At 41.5% G+C, this 24,829-nt stretch overlaps 1 protein-coding gene across 1 annotated transcript in view; it reads left to right on the top strand.

Moving 5' to 3' along the window:
• Positions 1–24,829, top strand: part of LOC105075793 (retroviral-like aspartic protease 1) — a 100,095-nt gene that overhangs the window by 19,445 nt on the left and 55,821 nt on the right. The window contains 3 exon segments of the mRNA XM_074341279.1: positions 6,836–6,933; positions 10,197–10,469; positions 14,005–14,106. The gene's annotated coding sequence lies outside the window, so the exon portion shown is untranslated.

Here is a 24,829-nt window from a genome sequence, read left to right as displayed (position 1 = left end):
CACTGGGAGCCGGAGTTCATGGCCACTGTTGGTGATTTCCCCAAGAATGCTCCCTGTCTTTGAGTCCTCTGCTCGCTAAGCCCCATGCTCTGATGTCATGCCTTCTATTTACTGCTTTGGGACCTTCAAATTTCATACTCTGTTCTGACTCATTTTTTTAGATTATTTCATGCCCAGCTTGACTCTTGGCTCTACACAGTCCCCTAATTTTGACATTGTCAGCCAGCCTCAAGTGAGGGCCCTCCCCTAGAAGCTCTGTTCCTAGAGCTATGGTTTTGAAGCTTTAATACATCAGAATTACCCATGGGGTCAAGTGTTGGAGGGCTGGATACTTATTTAAAATGCAGATTCCTGGTCTTTACTCCTGCTGTTCTGATTGAGTGGGTGTGGGGTGGTAACCAGGAATCTGCATTTTGATTAGCCTTCCAAGTGACTCTGATACAGTCATCATCTGCAGACCATTTTTGGAGAAACTCTGACCATGCCACCCCACCCCCCACCATCACTAAAGGGGAAGGAAAGGGATTTGAACCCTTTACTTGAATCCTGAGGTCCCAGGAACCTTGGTTTGTCACCTGTCATCCAGTAGGGACAGTGGCTAACTGTCTCTATGTATTGGTACCTCATCTTCTCATTGTCATAGCAGACACAGATCCCAGATGAGGTAGAGGGCCTTAATAACTCCTCCATGGCAGGCCGGTACATCTGGGATATACTGGGGGCTTTGATTGGACTCAGAAAGCAGGCTGGGACATACACTTTGAAGGTGGCCGATGGCACTTCAGAGTTGCTTCTGGGGTCCCCCTTTTCCTGTGCACGTTGAGCCTGCCCTTGTGTAGGCTCTTTTTTTGGTCTCCAAGCTGTCCTCATTCCGTTGCAGCCATCTACACAACTTCCACTGTCCTTCTATAAAACAACCCAGCCTCGTTTCTCTACTTTCAGATCCTTTGTTGCCTTCCTGTTACCCATACAGTTGAGTCCAAATGTCTCAGTTGGAATAAATAGTCTTGCACCGTTTGACCCAAACTGTGGCCTACAAGGCCTAGCAAGATCTGGTCCCTGCCTGTATCTCAAGTCTCATTTCAGGCCCCTCTTCTGTCTCCTGCACGCACCCTCGCTTGCTCACAATTCTTTTAGCTGTCTGGTTTCAGGGCCTTTGCCTAGAATACTCTTTACCTTCCTCTTCACCTCATTAACTATCCCTTCCCTTTATGTGTCATTTAAGTATTATCTCCTCTTAGAGGTCTTTTCTAGCCACTCTATACAAAGCAACACCATGTCACTGTCTTAGCATCCTGTTTGCTTTCATTAGACCCCTTACCGCATTTTACTGGTTTGTCTTTCTCGTACTAGATTATAAGCTCCATGAGGGCAGCGACCTTCTAGCTCACCGTTCTGTCTTCAGTGCCTAGTGCATAGAGGTACTCAGTAAGGACCTGCTGACTAAATTGCATTTCACCTTCTTGTCGGTACCCGTGTTGGTGCTTTGTGGCTCCGCATAGCTCTCACCCTGTGCGTGTGTGTTGTTGCCTCTGCCGGAAGCGCTCTTTCTCTCATTAACTGGACACATTCCTTCTCATCCTTTACCACTTCTGTAAGCAGTTCTTGGACTTCCCCAGGCAGTGCGAGTTCAACAGAGACAGCACTTTGGTCTTCTTGAATAGACTTTTCACCCTGTGTGGCGATTTCCCCTATGTAAGAGAGAGATGGTATTGGCCTCGATTTACAGATGACAAGCCAGAGGCTCCGAGAGATGGATTAACTTGGACATGGCAGAACTGAGATTCAAGCCCTTGTGTGTCTGTGGAGCCCTTACTCATTCTATCTCACTGTGCTTTCTCTGAAAGAGACTGAACAACAGACCCAGAGACACTGAAGTGAAACAGGTGTTTTTTAAAACAAAGGTTACTTAAACAAGGACCAACTATATGGTACAGGGTTCGGGAGAGTAGCCTATCTGCATATTCTGAAAGGCCTTTGCTCAATGTCTTGTAATAACATATAATGGAAAAGAATCTGAAAAAAAATATGTATGTAGATGTACAACTGAATTGCTTTGCTGTACACCTGAAACTAACATTGTAAATCAACTACACTCCAATTTTAAAAAGTCGAAAAAAAAGAATTTGCTCAGTGTTGAGCAAAAATAAAAATTAATTTAAGTAATGAAAATGTATGTGTGTGTGTATACACACACATATGTAGATACATACTTTAAAATTTCCTCAGAGTTAAATACAGTGGAAGGTAGATAGTAGTTGTCCCTTATTGGAGGTTTCACTTTTTGCAGTTTCAATTACTTGAGGTCTGAAAATATTAAATGGAAAATTCCAGAAATAAACTTCTTAAGTTTTAAATTGCGTGCTGTTCTGAGTAGCATGATGAAATCTCATGGCGTCCTACTCCTTCCTTTCCAGGATGTGAATCATCCCTTTGTCCAGCATATCCATGCTGTATATGCTGAAGGGAAAAACATAGCATACATAGAGTTTGGCACTCTCCATGGTTTCAGGATTTGGAATGTATCCCACACAAATAAGAGGGGACTGCTGTACCATTGACAAACCATTTATAAGGATGATGGGGTGAGGGGTGACCATAATATTCAAAGAATAATGCATATTTCATGTGTTCCCTTGATCATATCTTTGGTGACTCCTTGTGACAATGACAAAGTCAACATAAAACCTAGTAGATATGAACTGAGGTGAAACGCTGTTAAATTCAGACTAAAGCAAATGTCAGTCATCATTCATAGTTGCTTGGAGGCATTATAAAGAATGAAATCAACATTTTTATTGAGGGAAAAATGTGCAAAATTAGTGTTCAAAGCCTTTAACACATTTTGCTTTAAAATGTATCTTACTATATATTGATAAGGGGCTAGTTGAGTAAATTACGGTGGATAGCACCATGCTGTCCAGTAATTAAAAAGAATGAGACAGATACACCACCCTCACACATACACACGCATACACTCTCACACACTGATCTGGAACATTCTCTAAGAGCTATCTTTCAGAGAAAACTAAAGCAAGCAAAATAGTGTTTGTGGCATGCTAGCGTTAGTATTTATTTGTGTGGAAAAAAAAGGGGGACTTTGTACCTGTTATACCCAAACTACCTCTAAGTTTGTTATTTGTTTTTTGAGTATCTTTTTGTATTTCTGAAAATTTTTAACACACGTGTATGTTGTCTTTTTAAAAATTGTGGTGAAAAATAGATACAATTTATCATCTTAACCATTTTTAAGTGCACGGTTCCGTAGTGTTAAGTATATTCATATTGTTGTGCAACAGATTGCCAAAACTTCATTTTGCACAGTTGAAACTCTTATACCCATTAAACAGCAGCCCCTCATGTTTCCCTCCCTCTGACCCCTGGTAACAACCCTCCTACTTTCTCTTTCTAGGAATTTGACTCTTTTAGATACCTCCTGTAAGTAGAATCGTATAGTATTTGTCGTCTTGTGTCTAGCTGATTGCACTTAGCAGAATGTCTTTGAGGTTCATCCATGTTGTACCATGTAATAGAATTTCTTTCTTTTAGGCTGAATAATATTCCATTTTGGGTGTGTACCACATTTTCTTTATCTAGTCATCTGTCAATATATTGTCTTTTATACAATTTTAAAGTACTTTGCTTCATTTTATAATCATGAACCTGAAAAGCTGGATGTAAATGTGTGTGGGGGGGGTGGTAATAGGAAGAGGGGTTGGGGATTGGTTAAATGGTATCTCCCTAAACTTCTCAGCAAGGAGAAAGATCCCTTTTTCTAGTGAATAATTCCCAACTTTATGTCTTAGATTTTTGTATTTGAGATTTTTCTTGAATTGAAACACATTTCTACTAAGAATAGAACTAAAAAGGGAGATTGTGTTTGAAATTGAAGATACCTCTGTATGCCAGGATTTTCCCACCATTTGTCTTACTTGTTTTACAACCTCCATTTATCTTAATAGCACCTCTCTTACACTAGAAATGTGTAAAATGAGTCCTCCTTTTTATTGAAGTGTAGTGGATTTACAATATTAGTTTCAGGTGTACAGCGTGGTGATTTGGTGTTTTGCTGATTATACTCCATAAGTTATAAGATAATAGCTATAATTTCCTGTGCTATAGTATATCCTTGGTGCTTATCTGTTTTTTACATAGTAATTTGTATCTGTTAATCCCATACTCCTAATTTGTCTCTCCCCACTTTTCTCTTCCCTTTGGTGACCACTAGTTTGTTTTCTGTATCTGAGTCTGTTTCTGTTTGATGTATACACTGGAGTACCCCTTTTTAGTAACATGTTTACTGTGTGTTGATTTTTATTTTTCCAGATGGAGTAAATTCTTTAAGCATGAGGCATGTTTTATGATCCTGTAGTGATGAGTGTAATAGAAGTTGCTATTGACTACATATCAAGCAAGACAAGGGAAGGGTGGGGAAAGAGGAAGAAACTCCTCTAACGAGATGAGTGCTTTGGATTTTCTCTGATTTCATTTTGTGTTCTTCACTAGTGAAGAATTTCTTCCACTTGCAGACCAAGTGTGTTGGAGGATTTGTGTGTGTGTGTGTGTGTGTGTGTGTGTGTGTGTGTGTGTGTGTGATGTTCCTGGCCCAGGAAGGAGAGCAGAAGCTGGAATGAGGCCTTGAAACTGTGGCCTGATAGTATGTTGTGAGACTTCTGTGTTGCAGCCTTGAGAAGAATCTCATATCTTGGATAGTCACCTGTCAGCAGGGCAGCTGGACCTTTGTCTGCCTTAGGCTTCTTAAATTTAGTAGCACATAGTAGGAATGTTTGATAAAAATGATTTGTCATTTTTGGTGTAAGTATATGAAAGCACTTAACATGGGGCCTAGCGTATAGCAGGTGTCCAAGAGGTGACAGTATTTGAGAAATATTTTGAAATAGTTGTCTTTCTCTAGGTGCCCTATCTCTACTCATGTGCCTCCACTCCTACCCTCAGGCTAAAGAAATAGGGAATAGCAACATGGATTCCACCTTTAGGAAGTTGCCAATTTTTTGTTTGTGGCTTTATGCTCAAACAGGAAGTATAACCAGCTGCTATGCATTTGAGAGCAAATATATCTGGACCCTGTCCACCAGGTTACTGAAAACTTCATCCCAGCTGAAAGTGTCCCACTAGCATGGCTGGTCACCCTGGGCAACTTTCTTTGTAGGGACCTAGTCTGAGAATCTTGATGGGGAAGTCTGTGACTCTCTAGGGTGGTTGTGGCATAGCTGGGATAGTTTGTTGGGTGCAGGCATGGAGGAAGGGATAAGGTAGGAGGGAAAAAGGGCTCAGCTCTGTGTCACTTTCTCCTCATAGGAAGATACAGGCACTCGTGGGCCAGGGTCGGTGTTCTGGCCTGCTGTGTTTTGTCACCTCCTTGTAAATGTCAGTCTTGCTCCTGGCTGCCCTGCAAGGCATTTAGGGTTTAGTAGGAGATGTAATAAGGAATCTAAATCAGATAGTCTTGCTTCAAATCTTAATAGATCTGCAGGGAGAAAATATACCTCCCAGGATGTTTTCCATATGCTGACACAGGAATCCCATCCAGATCTGTGAGTTTCCCTCCATCCTTCTTATTCTTCTCAGCTTGCCTTGATCTTAAGCTTTTATCCTTTTCACCTTACCGTTGGCCTGGCTTCTGGGAAAAGCAGGGTAAAGGGTGAGGGAGGATGGGTTGAGTGAAGGAACTTGGGGGCAGTATGTGGATTTGTTGTTCTTAAATCCTCTGGAACAAAATGTAGGTGTGGGAGGAGGATGAGTGAGTGGGTGGGAGAACACACACATGATGCTGTACCACTTGTCTGGCACTCAGCCTGGACCCTTGCTTGGTATTATCAATCTCTGTGTTGTTCCTCTTTCCCATTAAAAGCATAAGCATGTACACGCATGTAATTTCGTATTAATGGAATCATATCTTAAGACTGTTTTTCTTCTTTAATACTATGTTGTAATCTGTTTTCACCTTTTCCCCCAGCTGCATTGAGATATAATTGACGTATAACATGATGTAAGTTTGAAGTATACAATGTGATGATGTGTATCTATTGTTCATCGATTACCACAATATTGTTAACACATCCATCACCTCACATACTTCTTTTTGTGTGTGTGGTGAGAATCCTTTTTTATTTGATTATGTGTTATAGACACCTTTTCGTGTTAGTAAAGTACAGAATAAATGACTGAATTATATTTCCATGGGTGGATATATCATAATGCATTTTATTCCCTAGTATTTAATATATTTATCTCATCTCTAATCAATGGGGCCTTCCCTGACCCTTTTACTTAAAATTAGTAACAACTTCCTTTTCTTTTCTATCTCCCTTTTTTCCTTTAGTTTTCTTTATAGCATTTAGCACCACTTGATATAGTACATATTTTTCTTATTTGTTTATTGCCTAACACCATCCATTGGAATGTAAGCTCCATGAAAACAGGGATCTTGGTTTTTTTTTTTAATCCACTGCTCTGTGCTTAGAGTTTAGACCATTTCCTGGTACACCAGTGGTGCTCAATAATATTTGCTGAATGAATGAATTTGCTGGATTTTTGGTGTGCCTGTTGGGCTTATTTGTAATATTTTTATTATGTGTATTCTGTGGTAAGTATGTTGGTATGTAATCTTTATACAGTTGTCTAGTATCTCCTTAGGATAAATTCCAAGAAATAGAATGACTGAGTGAAAGGATATGCACAGTTAAAATGTTTATTCATGTAGCAAAACTACCCTTAAGAATGCTAACTTACACCAACAGCGTGTGAGATTGCCTGTTTCTCCACATCATCAATAACACTGGCTTGCGTGTTTTTCGTCTTCCCCACTTGACAGGTGGTCTAGTCACCATAACATGGTAGTTGAGAATGTGACTCTGGAGCTAGCCTGATGGGGCCTGAATTCTGACTCAGCCACCTATTGTGTGACCTTGGGTAAGTCATTTAACTTCTCTGTCTCTCAGTTTCATCTTTGGTAAAGTAGGAATAATTACAGCACCTATTTCATGAACAGTAAATTACTTAATCCAAGTAAAATGCTTCGATAGTCTCTGAGATTATGGTACTCAATAAATATAACTTAATTTACATTTCTTAGAATATTATATCTTTTCAAATGTATTTTGGACAGCTGTATCTATTTTTTGAATCACTTATTCAAAATTTTTAGGGGGACACTATTTAACCCAGTACAGAGCACCTACCACATAAAGAGTTTATGTATGTAAGGTGCATATTTTCCCAGTAATATTTTCTTTGCACATTTTCTGAGTAATATTTTCTTTTTTTAACATTTTTTATTGATTTATAATCATTTTACAATGTTTTGTCAAATTCCAGTGTAGAACACAATTCTTCAGTTATACATTAACACATACATATTCATTGTCACATTTTCTTCTCTGTGAGCTACCGTAAGATCTTGTGTATATTTCCCTGTGCTATACAGTAAATATTTTCTTAACAATTTGTAAGAGCTAAAGTGTTGACAGAATTGCTCCCAGTTTGTCATTTGTTTTTCAACTTTGTTTATGCAATTTAAAAAATTGTTTTGGTGGGGAGTGGAGAGGTAATTAGATTTATTTATTTATTTATTTATTTTAATGGAGGTACTGGGGATTGAACCTAGGACCTTGTGCTTGCTAAGTAGACACTCTACCACTGAGCTATACCCTGACCATGCAATTTTTAAATCTATCTGTAAGTTTGACATTTTTAGGTAGTTGAAATAACCTTTTTGCCTCATAGTTTTTTTTTTTTTGCTACTAGGCCAATGTTTAGAAAAGGCATGCTTCCCTATCTCAAAATTATAAAAATAGTTACTCATTCTCTTTGAGTACTTTGTGTGGCTATGTATTTTTAAATCTTTAAACTTAAATCTTTGCTCCATCTGGAATTTATTTTGATATGAAGATAGCATTTGGGGTCTGGCTCTTTTTCTTTTCAGTAGTGTCCCAAACCCCTTTTCTGAAGGAACAGGAGTAGGAGCCTTTAATCTGTTCTCTCTTCCCTTTATTTGAAAGTAGGCTGTCCTAGCGATAGCAAATAGCAAATCTCCATTTTAGAGAATGAATTTAATGGTTGGACTCTGTCAGTAGTCATGCATTTGCTAAACTGTGGGGTGAATATGCTGGTGAAGCGGTTTGGGATCAGAACTCGCAGCCTGACTCAGGGATGGGGCTGCTGTGCTCCTTGGTGCAGCTTCTCTGCTGGCTCTGGGAGCTGCTCCTTAGTGGCCCTAATTTGGGGACCGCTTTGAAGGGGGCATTGTTAGTTTGGAATGACAAGTTCTGTGTTGTTTAGAAAACAAATGAGGTGACTGTAGCAGGTATTTGTTCACTCCAGTCTAGGAAGTACTGATAGGTATTGATAGAGAGGGTACTGAATGGTGAGAACCCATTGTGTTCTAGCTCTGCCCTCATCTGCTCCTTTTGGGCTCTAGTGCTGCCCAGTGTCTTGCCTCTAACTCATGATGGAGGGAGGATGATTCTTCCATAACAGGTGCTCTGTACTGGCTTGAATAGTGTTCCCCTGAAAATTCATGTCCACCCAGAACCTGTGAATGTGCTCTTATTTGGAAATAGGGTCTTTGTAAGATGTAATCAAGTTATGGTGAAGTCATACTGGATTAGGATGGGCCCTAATCCAGTGACTGGTGTTCTTATAAGAAGAAGGAGACACACAAAGAGAAGATGAGCATGTAGAAATGGAGGCAGAGATTAGAAATATGCTGCCACAAACAAAGGATGATAAGGTTACTGACAACCATCAGAAGCTGGAAGAAGCAAGGAAAGATTCTTCCCTTGTACCTTCAGAGGGAGCATGGCCCTGTTGACACTTATGTTTTGGATGTCTAGCCTCCAGAAATGTGAGGAAATAAATCTCTGTGTTTAAAGTCACCCAGTTCGTAGTATTTGTTACCCTAGGAAACCAATGCATGCTCTTATTATCATCTCCGTTTTCAGGTAAGGAAACTGAGGCCCTGACAGATCAAATACTTGGAAATCTCTTCCGGCCACTGCTCTGCTGGCTGGGCACTCATTCTGAAGCCCCTGCTATTGTTCTTATCAGCTGTTCACCCTCACCATGGCCTTCGGCTTTTGGTAGTACTGGGGCTGAGCTGCTCAGATGGCTCCTGTCTAACGCAGCACGCCACAGCACTTCCTCATCCCTGCCCACTTCACACCCTAAAGCAGGCATGCCTTTCAGGAGACTTCTGGCTGTACTCTGATCATTTTAGCAGGTCTCTTCTTGGCCCCACCCTTCCAGGTGAAATCAGGCTTTGTTTTCATTTTCTTGCAATGTCAGAGAAGTGTCAGCGACAATTTGAAGGAGGGTCACCCAGCTTCTTCTGGCACTTGTTTTTATGTTTCCCATTTCTGGCCTGCTGTATTTCTTAGAATTCTTGTCAGTAGGCAATTCAAGTCTTTTTTCTTTTTGGAGCTTTCCGGATCTCACACATAGCTCACATGGCACATGTCACAGTTCATGGCTGTAAGCAGAGATGGAGCAGCTTCACAGTAGTCCTGGTTGTGAGGGCCCTGGGCACTTGTTCTTGATTAACTCAACCCCGCACAGTGGCTCTCTCCCTTGCCAAAAGGAGTGGGAGGATAAGGGTATTATTTGACCCAGCTCATCTTCCTGAACAGGACCTTGTCTGCATGGTCTCTTCTCCTGGCATCCCAGAAGAGGTTTCCTCCCTCTGCATCCCATTGCTGTCCACAGAATCTTGCCTGTTTCCCAGTATAGACCTTTTGCTTTGGATCCTGATCTTACTCTCTACTCTTTTCACTGGACTGTGAGTTCCGGAAACTCAGGAACCGTATCTGTTTTGTTTGCTGCTGTATCCAGGACTGAGTAAAGACTTGGCACTTACTAGCCCCTGAAGAAATGTTTATTGAATGAAGAAATGAATATTGACCTTGAAGCTTTGGAATCCTGGTTTTCTTTGCTTCTTGCTGAAGCCAGTGACTAGATTAGGAACTTTAGAGGGCTACGTAATAGAAAGATTATGATGTCCCTCATAATTTCAGCCCTCAGTATTTATTTCAAAAACAATATTAAACACAAAAAAACTATAAAGAAATCTAGCAAAGTGTAAGGAAAATCCAGCAAAATTCTAATTTTTGCCATGGTGACTACTTGGATAAATATGAAATAATTTAAAACATTTGTTATTGTTGTCTCTGCTTTGCCAGCTTCCTGAGCACATGCTGTCAGAAAATCCTGCCTGGACCAGCCCCTCCCTCACCTTGGACTTTACCTTCATTTCTTCTTTCTCCATCTGCTGAAGCTGCCAGCCAGCCCCTTTCACCCCCTGGTGGTGTCCAGACCACTCCTGAGAGCCCAGCCTGGGCTCCCTGAGGGCTTGCCAAGAAAGTCAAGTAGAATGTGCACACTCCTAGAGTCCCTCATGATGAGAACTCCCATGGTGAACTGTGATTTATAGTCAGCATAGCATGTTGTGCCAGGTGATTACACTTAGGCCGTTTTTAGTCATAATGATCTGCTTCTATGATCCTATATGTGGAAATTTCTCTGTGGTCCTCCTTGCTAGATCACTGAAAGAGATTTCAAGATGCAGGCCCACTTTGCCTTCTGTATTAATGTGGGCTTTGTCAAGGCCATTTAGAGAGGTAAGGTGTGATTCTGGAAGTGGAGCCCAGGCCTCCAATAGGCTGTTTAAAGGCTATGACCATAATCAAATCCTGTTGCTCCTTGATTCCAAAGAGTTTAAAATAGTGCTGGAAACCTCCTAGGAAAAAAAGCACCACCGTAACTTCTTGGCTTAGGAGGTGATGGTTGCTGGCCAGAGCAGAAGGCTCCCAAGTTCTATTCTGGACCTGTTGATTTGAGATGTGATACTCAGCAATCTCAGATGATGTCCTGTAGCTCTGATGGTTTCTCATCTTCAGCACAGAGGCTGTGCTTGCAGGGAAGGAGGCCAGCACACAGGTCTCCTGTCTTCAAGGAGAGTCTTATCATTAGATGTCCTTACTTTCACTTAAATTTCCACACACTTTTTTTTTTTCATGCAGAAACATCTCCCACAGAGTTAGTATAGGAACCCAGCAATAGCATCCACGTTTTACTTGACTTCCTTTTATCAGAATTGCTTTCCTTTTAGCAGTGTGATTAGATCAGCTCTTCTAAGGGATGGGAACTTTGATAGGGTTTAGGGAAGAAAGGGAAGGTTGTGTGGGGCATGCACCTTGGACAGCCAGTGAGTAACGTGAGGGTGCCTAATGAGCTAGATTGGAAAGAACACTACATCCTTAGAGCCAGGCATATATTAGATGTTTTCATTTATTTTCTTATTTAATTATCATAATGCAAATCAATAAAGTATCATCTCCATTTTTGTACATGGGCAAGCTGAAAGTTAGAGAAGGTATATAACTTGCCCAAGGTCAGACAGCTAATAAAAGGCTGAGCAAAGATTTATTTCACAGGTCTGTCCAATTCCAAAGCCCATGTTGTTTTGACAGAGCTTTTCTGTCTCTACAAGATTTAGGAAAGGAGGGTGGGTAAAGAAGAGAAGAGAGGGAGATACCATCTTTCTCTACCTCACAGTTTTGCTCGTTGAGACATGTTTAACTAGAGCACCCTGTTTATAGAATAGTACTAGGTTCTATATATAGAGATGCTGCAACAACATACGTGGGATAGATACCAATTGGCTGTAGGGGAAGATTAAAAAAGTCTTTGTTCTTTACCTCTAGGTCTTCACTGTAGTGTAACTCACAGTGTCAAAACACCACTGGTAACTCTGGTGCACTATTTAAGAAACTCTGTCCTGTCATCCAAATAAAATCTGTTGATGTGTTCCAAGGAGTAAGCCATGTTGGGGGCAGAGGTGAGGGTGTGGTGTGGCCTTAGTGCGTTTACTGGAAGCTGGTGGCACCTGTTTTGATTATTACAGTGAATTATTACTGAGTAAACAAGAGGTGTCTCTCTTTTGCCTTTCCAAGGGAGACCAGATGGCAGTGGGTATTGGCTCAGATCCAGGGGAACCTGGCCTCTGGGCTGGCAGAGGAGAGAGCTTAAGGGTATCAGATGATGGAATAAGAAGAGACAGGGCTGGTCTGTCAAGTAGTGTAATTTCAGGGGCCAAGAATATGTCCTGCCCCTCAGACTTGCCTCAACCATTTGCTATTGCTTGGAATTCCACAGGTGAAATTTCTTTCCCTTGATTTGTCTTTTGAGACTCTATTAAAAATGATGAGACTCTAGGAAGGGGTTAGATTGTGAAGTATCTTAATCATATAAGTGGAAGTATGAATGAGTTTATGAGATTGATTTCTGAGAACTAGAGTAAGGCAGGGGCAGAGAAGAGAGAACACTACGTCCCCAATCATAGTGACAGGAAGGAGACACCACTGGGTTTGAGATAAAGGCCCTGAAAATAGAAGTTGGGACCCTACAGAAATGCTTTATTTTCTTCACAGTTTTGTCTGAGGAAAGATAAGGAGCTGAGAGTGGTGGGTATGGAGGCTGTTGAACTCAAGAGGTGGTGCTGGGTAGAAAGATTTCCCACCAGCATGCTAAATGTGCGGTCATGGTGTTGTCTGGAGAACAGCTGACAGGCAGAATGTAACAAGGAGGGTAGGACCTTTGGGTCTGTGGTTTGCTGTGATGTCCTCAGACAAGACTGTGATGGATCACAAGAAGCAGGAGGCAGCTTCCCAGAAATGATGTAAATGGTGGTGCAAAAGATGCCACCGATGACAACACGGGCAGGGTACTTCCTCTGGCCGCTGGTCACAGACAACTTCCGGTCTTGATTTCCCAATGAGCTGTGCTGAGATAGGGCTTTACCGGAAAGTAGAATAAGCCATGTCCAAAGCAGTTATAAAGCACTGAGGGTGTCCATACAGAGGTGCAGTTCCCCCTTGTTCCCCCCCCAGTTAACTTTCTGGAGCCAAAATAGCTAAGCCAGAGGTTGCCAGCATAGTACCTGTGATTCAGATATTCAGTGTTTTTGGATTGAATTAGCTCCTAGTAGACTATTCATCTTTTATTTCCCAGTGCTCTCAAACGGCCTTTGTGATCTGAATTGTCACATCTTTTCCTCCCCCAGGGAATCTCAGTGCTTTTCCTAGCTCCTCACAGTTGGCTTCATAGATACCTCAGGCCTGTCCTCCATTTCACCTTTAATTTTGGCTTTTCCCCTTGAGAGGATCAAACTCTGTCCAGTTGCCCTGCCTGGACCCCCTAGCCTTGTCTAGGACTACAACCTTGTTGTCAGGCCCTTACCAAGGACTGTGGCCTTTGCTTCCCAGCCTTTCTCAGGCCAGGTCCTTTCTCCGATACTAGAGTGTTTTCTTACAACTAGGCTTCGATAGGTAGAGTCCTGCCTGTGCACAGATCTCTCAGTGTTGACCACCCTGAACTCTGCCACTACACTTCGGGCTAATTGAATGTCTTGCTGGTCTATCCAGCTCTGCTTCTAGAACAACACTATTAGGCTTAGTTGAGCCCCTGTCTTGAATTTCATGTTAGCTTTCCAACTGCCTCTGCCTCAAAAAGAGCTTTTAAAATGCATTTATGAAGCTCCAAAAAGGAGTTAGAGAGTATAACATTTTCCAGACTTATTTAACTAGAGAACCCTTTTTTTTTTTTTTTTTTGGCTGAAGAGATGTTTATTGAGATCTTACAGAATATAGTGTTTGGTGGAGCACAGTTTTGGGAAGGTAACAAGGCTTTATCCCAAAGGAATGGACTCAAATGGAGGAATTCTAGATGAAGGTAATATAACAGTCAGTGAAAAAAATCCTTTGGGGGTAGGAAATCTCTCCTGGTGCTCTTCATTCAACAAATGCCCACTGAGCATCTGTTATTTACCAGTCTGTCTGCTAGAATCACACCATGTGTTTAACTACTTACTATGTGTCTACTTAAGGCTAGCTCTGATCTGGAATGGAGCCCCAAGGTGGCAAAGGAGGTAAGAATTCTTCATTCTTTCTCCCACATTTGGATTCTATTTCCTTTTCCCTTTTCCTCTAGTTGAAACAGGAAGTGGTGAATGGGGTGATGCCATCATGGCCAACGGTATCATCAGCTTCTGGATCCAAGTAAAGAGGACTTCTCTGAGGCTTCTTTCTCCAGGTTTGACCTTTTCTAGGATTTCTCTAGTACTGCTGAGCACCCCTTCTCTCCCACTCTGGGACTGTTCATCTCAGCATTAGACTCAAGTCTCACTGCTAGTTCAGATTTTGACTTTACATGTGGGCATCAGTGTCAGGTGGGATGGAGCTCATTCTTATGGAATGGGTGTGACATTAATGCATTTTCTACTTTGCCTGTGAAATTCCTCTTTTTTTATAGCTCATGGGCAGTCCAGACTATAACAGTTTTTCTCAACCCTTCAGTGGAGATAAACCCGTGTTCTGGGCAGGGCCGTCTTGTAGATGGAGAGCCATTTAAATCTAGTAGGTAGATGACCAGGTGCCAGGAACTCCAGCTGGCATAGCTGGTAACCAGAGAGGAAGCCAGTCACTTCCTCTGTATGTCATTCCCAACCAGGACAGGAAAAATCACTTGAAGCAGATAGAAATCACTGACTAAGACTTCTGATAAAGAAATTTCTAGGTCCCTTTGAGACCCTGTTGTATGTGTCTTTACTATTACGAGTGAGGTCTTTGGTTGGCTGATCTTAACTCAGTTGACTGAGCTAATCATAAAACAGACTAGATGAAAAGGCTCAGCTTTGACCCGTCCCTTAGGTATGATGCTCTTTGAACATCAACAGAAAGCATCCTCTACCCACGAGCCCCACCTTACAGGCCTTGGCCTATGGCTCTTGTCCATTTCTGCCCCTTTCTCTGAAAGATCATGGTTTTAACTGTGAAGATCAGTTAGTGAGTTCATTTGCAGGAAGGCTTGAAACCCATTTAGAGATCTTAAATAGAGCCAGTCAGTTATTTGGTCAGTCTGTAGGTATTTACCATTGTTAGTTCATCTGTAACTGCAGAAGGCTTGCTTTCCCCAACTAGTCTTTCCCTAACAGGCTCTCTACATGAAGACATTTCCTAAGATTCTGTCCTTATCCCCCCCCCCCCCCCTTCTCCCTTCCCTCTGTGAACTATACCTGGGTGATATCATCTGTGCTTATGATTTTTAACTACCACTGATAGGTCAGAAACTCTCAAGTCTGGATCTCCAACCCAGATCTCTCTTCTTAGTTCCTGACTCACAGTGGCCAAACACTATTGACAGTATAACCTAGATGGCTCTTAGGCATTTTAAACTCTACATGTCCCAAGCCAAATTATATTCTTCATCAGCCCATCTTCTTCTCCCTATTCCCTTGTTCCTTCCTATTCCTATTCTTCTTCCTTTGTTCCTTAATATAGAAGCGTCACCATCCAGGGTGATTAGTAAACTCGTATCTGCATCACTGTCTTCCACTGTTCCCCAACCAGGAATTTAATAGGCCCTGAGTGTAATATAAGATGTGTAGAATGTGTATGGATGGTTTTTTTTCCTTTTTTTTCTTTTCTTTCTTATTGTAGTTCTTGTCTGCAAGGCATCCATAGTTGAATTCCACAGAGAAGTTAACGAACAGAAAAAAATAATAATAATTAAAGGTTAAACTGAGGCTTAGATTTTTAAGGAAAATGGCAGTTCTGGAAAGGAAGGGTCCAAGGACTAAAACCTGGTGAGAGAGCTGCATGGAAGAGGTGAGAGTTGGACTAAGGACAGCTGAGGTGAGGTAGGGACCAGAAGACCCCTTTGGGACAATGTGCAGCGGTGAAGGGATGGGGCATATAATCCTCAGCTTGTTTCTTGTACGAGCAGAGTAACTAGCACCTCCCCCACCAGCTACGTCTGTTTGTCACTACTGTACCTAGTGTAGTTTGATTCCGTTTAAAAGGTTCTGAGGATTGAGTATTCTAGTGCAACACATTAGTTAGCTGGAACCCCTTTCCCTTAAAATTTTAGCTTAAAGTGTCATTCTGTAACTTGTAGAAACTCTGATTCCTTCACCCAGAATTCACCAGATGCCTGGGCTGGGAGCTCATGTATTCATGGTCACTCTGATTTTGAGCTCTTGCTTCCACTCAGTTAGTTCAGATTATAGATTATCTTATTGTCTCAAGCATGCTGTCCTTGTTTCCATCCACAATGACCCAGGTGTAGAACTCAGAAATCTCCCAGTTCAAAGCCTTTACGTGTGTAGCAGACTTTATTAAAGTTTGGGATAATGGAGAGTATTTTACATTGCAGCAAAGTAAGCAACTTGAATTCTAATACTGGCTATCCCTGTCTCTTAAAGTGCTCTGCCCACCTCTCCATTAAAAATTCATCACTATTAATATCACCCAGGTCTTGGTCTTTTATAATCTTATCTTTCTCTCCTCTGCAAAACTTCCTTACTCTCTTGCCACTAAGCACTCCAAATACTTCTTACTCTTTTATGCAAAGCAGCTGAACTCTTAAGTCTCCCTCCCAAGTTCACCTCTGTATATCCAAAGTCCACTGAAGGGCTCTGCAGAGTAAAAAAGCTCACTACTTCTTAGCCACACAGAGGATTTGTAGAACTTCTGATGTGTTCTTTTACATTATCTTCTCCCTTTTGGCAGCATTTCTTGTTTCTAGTGTTTACTTACCCTAGAAATGGTTTTGCTTTGAAGGATCTGTGGAGGGAAGGTAAGAGAATGTTCCCAGCAAAGGCAACAGTATGAATATAGACAGCAACCTACATAAAACCTATTGTGGGCAATGAAAAACCTCCTCTGACTGGAAAGAAGAATTCTTGTTGGGGAGCAAGCTCAGAATAGATTAGAGAGTTCAGAAACAGACCTAGGTTTCTATGGGATAGGATAGTGTTTAGGACAGATGTCTAACCATTTAAAAGAAAATCTGTACCCTTCTAGTAAAATTAATTTTAGATAGATTAAAGACTTTTACATAAAAACTAAAGTGAGAAGTATACTAGAAAATATATGTATATTTTTAGTGTGGTACCAAAGGCAGAAACCGTAAAGGAGAAAGGGTGATGGATTAGCTTTAAACAATGACAACAAATACCATAAACAAAATAAAAAGTAGATGTCAACTAGTTAAGAAGAGTTTTCAGCATATCTCTTAATGTGCACAAAGCTCTTACAGATCAGTAGGGAAAAAGCAAAAACACAAAAAGAATATGGGAAAAGTCATAGAAGAATAAATACGAAAGACCAATAAAGCATATAGAAAAAGGCTGTTTCATGTATAATCCAGAAAACACAAACAGAAATGAGATATCATTTTTCAATTGTTAGACTGACAAAAATTAAAAAGAAGAAAATATTTTTTGCTGGTGAGGGCTGGAGAAAACAAGAACTCATACTCTGTTGTTAGGAATAAATGTTAATACATTCATTCTCTCTGAAGTTCAGTTTGGCAGTATGTATCAAATTTAAGATGCACATGCTCTTAAACCAGTGACTCAACTTTTAGATATTTATCCCAAGAAAAGTGTACCAGAGATAACAAGTATGAGGACATTGATTACTGCAGACTTTATAAAGCAGTCAGAATGGCCATTGATAGGGGATTGCTCAGGTAAATTGTGGTATGTCCATACAGTGGTACATGAAGTAAATCTATAATTTTTGACATAGAAAGATGGCTCCAGTATATGCCTGAAAAATTATATAGCATGTGAACCTATTTCAGTTGAAATACAGCCATAGCTGTGGGTGTATATGTTTCTTAAATCATACAATTTGTTGTTAACAGAAATTATCTTTTCTGAATCAGAAAAAAAGCTGCTTAAAAAAAAGTAAGAAATAGATTCTGACTTAAGGGTAGTGGGTGGGTTGAAACCAGTTTTTTTTGTTTGTTTTTTAACTTTGATGGGCTAGGTAATGAATAGTGATAAAAGCAGTGATCAGGGAAGGTTTTATGGTGTGAATGGATGAAATAAATGAGTTGAAAATTGAGGTTAGGGAAACCAGTTAGGAAGCTGTAGTGGCAGTCCAGGCCTGAAATATGAAATAATGAGGCACCAGTTGGGGTAGGCAGTGGGATTATAAGGAATAGGACCAATCTGAAGGACCTTTCATAGAAGAAACCACTGATTTGGTAGTCTGTCAGGCAAGAAGAAGATAAAGAAGAAAAATAATAAATCACTGATAATACCAGGGTGTCTGTCCACCCTGTGAAGTTGGAAGATTACTTGTCATGAGTTATGGGGGTAACTGGAAAGGAGAACCACTCTCCTAGAAGGGGAGACAGATTTGTTTCTTGGAGTTGAATTTGAAGGGCTAGAGGGTACATCTAAATGGAAATGTTCTTTAGGCTGTGAATTCCCGTTTAGAGAAAAAGTTACCTGTAAAAATAGAGGCAGTGGGTGAGAGTGGAAACTCTAGAGATTCTTGGGGGAGGGGTGGGTCATATCTCGTTTCTCCCTTTCCTGTTGGCAGTCTTGACAGACCCTGGAGGGGAATGTGGCATTTGTCTCAGTTGGTACTTGAGAGTGGAGCTTGAGGAAAGGTAGGATTGGGTCTAATCATCATAATAAAACAGCAGCCACAACATTGTTTTAAAATCACTCTGCCATTTACAAAGGCCATTATATATAGCAACTTCTCTTAACACAATCCCATATATTATGCATTATTGTTTTGCTCCTTTTATAGGACTGAAATTCAAATAGAGAGTAGAATTAGGACTCAGACTCAGGTGTTTAGGCTTCAAATTGCATTTCTCATTTCTCCACTCTCCATCTCTTAGAGATGAATTTTCTAAGGAGGGAAGGGCTAGAGGAAAAGTTGCAGCCTGGAGCTAGGGGTTCCCACAGGTAAGAGACGGAAGGAAGAAGAGAGCCCAGGGGAGACACCATGTCACTCACAGTCACTGCCCTGTCCCCTGTCCCTTGTAGGCCCTGACATTCCTCTAACCAGACATCATTGGATGTTCTGTTGAATTCAAGGTTAAAAAAAAAAAGCCCTAATCTGTCAATAAATAGCTTGAGGTGTTTTAAGTAAGGTTGGCCAGTTTGGTTAGTGCAGAGCTTGTGTGGTAGCATGGTGGTTTATTGAATTCTGGCTTCATTCTTTTGAGACCAATACAATAAAAGCATTTGACTTAGACCCATGAGGGAAGGGCTTGTCTGAATTAATTACAAGAAAAAAAATTTTTTTGTGAAGTCATTAGGTTTGTTTACTTTTGGAAGCACATGGTTGACTCATTTGTGTATGCACTAGCTAGTAGGGATTCTAAGAGGACCCGCTTTAATGAGTAGAAAATCAAAAGTCTCTTAAATCACTTCAGTTTTCCAACTGACAATCTTATTTATAGGATTAAATTATTTAGCTAACCCCTCCTGATAGCATAGACACAAAAAGCAGTTATCTCCTGTCAGAAGTTCTGAATCAACAGGGTCTGCTCTAAAGAGGTTCTTAGCAAATTGCTAGACTGATGTCCACTAAGAATCCTGCAAGACATCCCTGCAGCCCAGTACTTGGAGTGCTTGGAGCGTAGAGGGCAGTCACTGTGCTTGGAAACAGTGGGTGAATGAATGAATGAGTGAGCAAGCCAGGGAAGGACTGAAGGAATCTTCTCCCTGAGGCATGTTGAGCTGTGTGGCTCATGCTACAGCTTGGCTGGGTGGTTTGGGGACAAGTCTTAGTCTCAGATTTTATAGTGGGGAGGGAGGAAATGGAGGTACCATGGGAAGTTTCTGCTCTGTGAGCTGGTGAGCAACCCCCCAGAGAAGGGACATTTTCAAAACCAGTGTGCTGCTGCCACTTGAGTCCCAGTCACGTGATCTCCCCTTCTAAAAAGATCAGCCTGCTGAGAAAGTCTCTGGAGCAAATGAAGAGGTCCGTGGAGGTAGGAGATTTCTCAAAGAAGGCAGCTACTTTATAAGTCTTCTGTAGGAGGCTCTCCACCACCTCACTGCTTGGATTCTACATCAGGAGCCTCTCCAGTTCATCCCTGGCTGTCACTTACCCAGCCTGGCCCTGCCCGCTGGCCTTGTGCCATTGGTGATTTTTAGCCCTGCTGGAAATTACACACTCTACAAGGGTAAAGCAAACTGGGAGTTTCTGGTTCTGGCTGCAGAAGGACTGGAGCCTGTCACCTGGCCCTGCCCTGTGTTTCCTTGCATATGCTTTCCTGGGCACCTTTTTACCCTCCAAGCCTGTGTTTCTGCCTGGGCCAGGATTAAAGACTGACTTCTTCAGAGGGACTGTGGGGGCAGGAGTGTCAATGCTTTGGAAGAAGCTTCTGACACCAATCTCCATGTTCTGCTTTAGGAGAATTACTGGTTTCATATAGGTGACCTAACAGCTATATTGAGGGTAGTTGGGGGACAGGGACATGGAGATTCTTCATATCACAAGAAGATTTGCCACCGGGTTTCTTTAAGCATTGAACCTGCTTTTCACAATAAAAATTGATTTTCAGGCTGTAAGTAATGTGCAATTATTTGCATCAGAAAAGACTTGAGATTTTCTAGGCAAACTTCCTTGTTTTGGAAATGAACAAACTTTGGGAGGTCCAGGAATGGCAAAGCTGTGCCTGTGCTAAGGAGCTGACAGTCAGACTATGTGAAAGGAACTGGAGGAGACAGTAAGAGAAGGTCTCAGCCCCTTCTAGGAGAGCATTTCTCCAGGTATTTTTGAGGTCGGGGGTGGGGTGGGGAATGCATTCCTTCTCCTGGAATGCCCTGCTCACATCCCTTAGATTGGGTAATTCCCGCCTCACTGACTTTTACCTCAGTCCTTTTAGACTGAACACCAAATGTCATGGTAATACCTTAGTATTTGAGACTTTTCAAGGTACATTTAAATAAGTGAAAACCTAAATTACGGGATGTGAATGACTGAATGCAACTTTGGTAAATTTAGTAAAAAAAAAAAAATTGTGTAAAAAAAATTCTAATATTTAAAAAGTTAGCAAAACTCCACAGTGAGTTTCTTCAGGGACCTGATTTAATTGGTTGAGTAGATTGATTTATTATTAGAATTATCCAGTCTATAATAGGTACTTGTAAAGTCCATTCATTTCATTTATCAATTATTTATTAACTGCAGAGAGTTTGATGGTAATTTGAGACACAGTGAGAAGAAATGACAGGTATAGACATGCTATGGGAAAGCAAATAGAAGAGACTGTTTCTAGCTTTTGGACCTAGAGGATCAGGGAAGTTTTGTGAGAACAAGTTTCTTTATCTTAAAGAACCCTTTAAACAGTCTTGCTTATACTCTAGTCAGAGGTAGTGTTGATACAAAGGAAAATCTATTCTCGTTCATATTATAAAATTCTGAATCAATAGCAACACAATGTATTTCCTTTCCCTATACCTCTTTGCTGATCTCCAAAACAGTTTTCCAAAGAGCAGCCTTTGGTAAATAAGAGCAGTCCGCTTTCTTTTAGATAGTACCTCTGCAGCTTGCAAATGGAGGCAAGGGTGAGGACCCAGTCTGGGAGGCCACTCTTCCAAGAAGCTTGTGTGTGAGCAGAGGAGAGTTAGTGAAGGGTGAGGGGGGCACAGGATCTAGGGAGGATTATTTTTTTGAGATGCAGGCATGTCCCCATGCTGTAGGGAAAGAGCTAGTGGAGAGGGAGAAGTTGAAGATAGAAAAGAGAAACGAAAATTGTTGAGCAAGGCTCTTGGGGAGAAAGGCCTACTGTATCCTGAGTACCCGTAGAGAAATTAGGCTTGAACTGAACAAAGGACAAGGCTTTTGCTGATTTTTAACTCCATTACCACCACTATCACCATTTGTTACTTTCCTACCCTTTGTTAGCACTGTGCTGAGCACTATTAAGTCTCATTTGATGGGGGTGAGGGAAGTGATGGGGCAGAAGGATTTGGTAAGGTTTAGGGGAGGCAGTTTCTTTCTTTTGGGCTTTGTTTTCTCTGGGTAGAAGAAATTGAGGTCATCTGCTGGGAGCAGGTGAGATAGTGGGGACAGTGGCGTGGTTTTTAAAAGCTGTTATGCCAGTGGCAGTGATCTGGAGACATGTAGGAGGATAGCTGAGCGGTGCTAAGGACCCAGCTAATACTGGAAACTGGCTTTCTAGAGGAACAGCCTTCATGACTGATGATTGCCTTAGCAGTGCTCAGCAACTTGGGGATTAAAGTGGAGGACATTCGTATTCAAATAGGAACTGTGTTTTGTGGGGCAAATGGAAGACTTGGAATAAGGGCAGTCTAGGATATTGGTAGCAGAGTGGTTGTCTAGTTGACTAGAGAAAAGTGAATCTAGAAGAGGACTGATAGGAAGCAAAATGTTGGGGGGTGGTATCGAGAGGCTAGAAATCTTAAGGAAGTTGAAGAACAGAAACTGTAGAAGTAAAGACAAGGAGAAGTGGAAATATAGGAGGCCATGAGCAGGCAAAAAGTCTGACTTGGAGTGGGAAGGCAGACCCCGATCAAGGGGCCAAAGTCCTTGATGACCGAGACGTCAGTAGCTTGCAGCAGCGAGGAGGAGCATAGTTGTTTGGTACAGGCCTTGGCAAAAGAAAGATTTTTTTGTAAGGTTATAGGAATAGTGGTCTTAAAGCAGCATTGAGGTAGACCATCTATTTTTCCTTTTGGTACCACTGGGTACTGAAGGATGATTTTTTGGCAGAACCTTCATTGCCCAGAAATCAAGTTCCTTAAGGAGTGTTATGTTTCAACTAGGGGGAAGGAGGCCAGAACTGTCTTTCAGGCTTGCCTTCTGCACATCTGGCCTAAATACTGTGGAATTTTAGTAGTGGGGCGGTGGATATTTCTGGCCAAGTGGAATGCCTCCACAAGGGACTGGGTCTATAGGCAGAGTTTGCAGCAACAGGGACCAAGTACTCTTGCAGGCAAAATCCTATTTAGCCACTAGGGTATTTTGAACTGTTCAGGATCACACTGGACCAGTGCTAATCTTCTGTGAGAGGCTGAAGGGAGACTTTACAGGTTTCTTACTTAAAACTCTAGGAGTCATTAGACTCTCGAACCTTTCTATTCCTGTAGGATCTGGAATGTATTTTTCCCTCTACAGTGACAGCAAATAATGCCCTGAAACCCACATAGTTTAAAAGAGTCTGGAAAAACTCAGATTATTGTTTACAAAGATGTTTGGATTTTCAGTGGCTCAGGATTCCTTTGACATTGGTAGTGCGTGATTCCAAACATTTAAGAAGCCTCCAAATAGATGAAAACAAGCAAGCAAATAAAATTTTCACCATTCTTTTTGCTCCTTCTTAACTTGATTAATTTACACCACCACCTTGGCTGTAAAACCAGATGTGAACAGCTCAGAAAGTGATTGCCTCATCAGCTGTTTCACCATAGGAACCTACCGAGCACAGCTCCATGGCCCCCGGCAGAAGAGGCTGTGTGGCTCAGAGCTTGGAGTATGTTCCTTCCATAGCAGTACTTTCTACGTTGTTTGTAATTGGTTTTGCCACATAAAAATGAGAAACTTCTGTATGGCAAAGTCATCATAAACAAAGTTAAAGGACAACCAGCAGGCTGGGAGAAAAGTTTTGCGATGTATGTGATAGACAATGGAGTAAGATCTATAATCTATAAAGAGTTTCTAGAAATCAATGAGGGAAAGACAACAGACTCTACAGGAAATGGGCAAGAATACAAATAGGCAAGTCACAGCAGGATAAACTGGAATTTCGTCTAAAGAAATGCTGATCCTTGAGCACCGAATTCTCTGGACAAGAATGTTCTTTACGTTGGTAAATATCCACGAGTAGGGGGACTGTGAAGTGCTGTGTGGCCACGAAAACATTGAAGTAGATTCTGTATCAGTGACAAAAGCAAGTACAGAGTGATATGAATAGAATGTTCATGTTTTAAAAGATACTTTTATTTACTTGGTTTGGAATATATTCATCCATTTTAACCTTTAAGTTAAAAACAATTAATTCTTCTAATTATGACATAAATGAAGTGTCAGCTTTTTTCTTCCCCTTACGTAAGATAAAAGATTTATTCCCTATCCTCACCTCTTCCTCTTTCATTTGTTTAAACTGGTATTATAAATCTTAGCTTCTGTAAAGAATTCAGGGACCTCTCACTTCCCCTCCCTTCCCAGGAACTAAAAGGATTCCTCCGGGAGGCTGCTGGGCCATCGTGCCTGCAGTTGCAGTTTTTGGTGTGATGAACAAAGAAGTTCAAAGCTCAGAATTTTTCTTGCCTAGGACTTGCTCCTTTTTGGTACTCACAGCCTTGCAGAGCCTCTCTGCCTCCTGCCTCTGATGCAGTGAAAGGGACTGGGGCCTCCTGAGCCCTGGGAGTGCCTTGCTTGCTCCCTCCTCTTAGAAAGGGAAGGGAATTAACTATGTGGCCTAGCAGTGCAAGGCTTATTAGAGCTGCCCTAGGTCTTGGGAGGAAACCAGTTCCTTGCATTTGTCCTTGCCTCTCCTTTGGAGAAGCCTCTCAGCTGGTTTTAACCTTGGTCTCAGGCACCCACCAACCTAGGTGAAAGGAATCCTGGAAACTGGCACCTTAGTTTTGCCTGTCTCCCTAGGGTTTGACGCTCTAGTACTCCAGCCTGGAAACAGTAGAAATTCTGTCACAGGGTGGTCCAAGGACATAAACCCCTTTGTCTTTCAAAGGTGGGTAATGCGTTTGGGACAGAAGCACTGCTTTCCCCAATCACATTATCAGTGTCATACACCCCAATATAGGTATATGGGAATTGTTTTAGACTTGTAAAACATTCTTTTCTCTGAGCTGAGGAGTTCACGCATTTAAAACCAAAACTGACTGCAGCCAGTTCTATTCTATAAAGGGTGGCACAATTCATAATCTTAGGGGGAAAAAATCATTCCATTACAGAATGGTAGTGGTGAGAGAGTGAAGGTTCAAAACTTCTTTTTGTTCCTTAATGCTGGT

This window comes from Camelus bactrianus, chromosome 15 (assembly GCF_048773025.1).
Source record: "Camelus bactrianus isolate YW-2024 breed Bactrian camel chromosome 15, ASM4877302v1, whole genome shotgun sequence".
In the NCBI taxonomy this organism is placed as follows: domain Eukaryota; kingdom Metazoa; phylum Chordata; class Mammalia; order Artiodactyla; family Camelidae; genus Camelus; species Camelus bactrianus.
The sequence above is the reverse complement of the archived record's forward strand: the minus strand, read 5'-3'. Positions and strand labels throughout refer to the sequence as shown.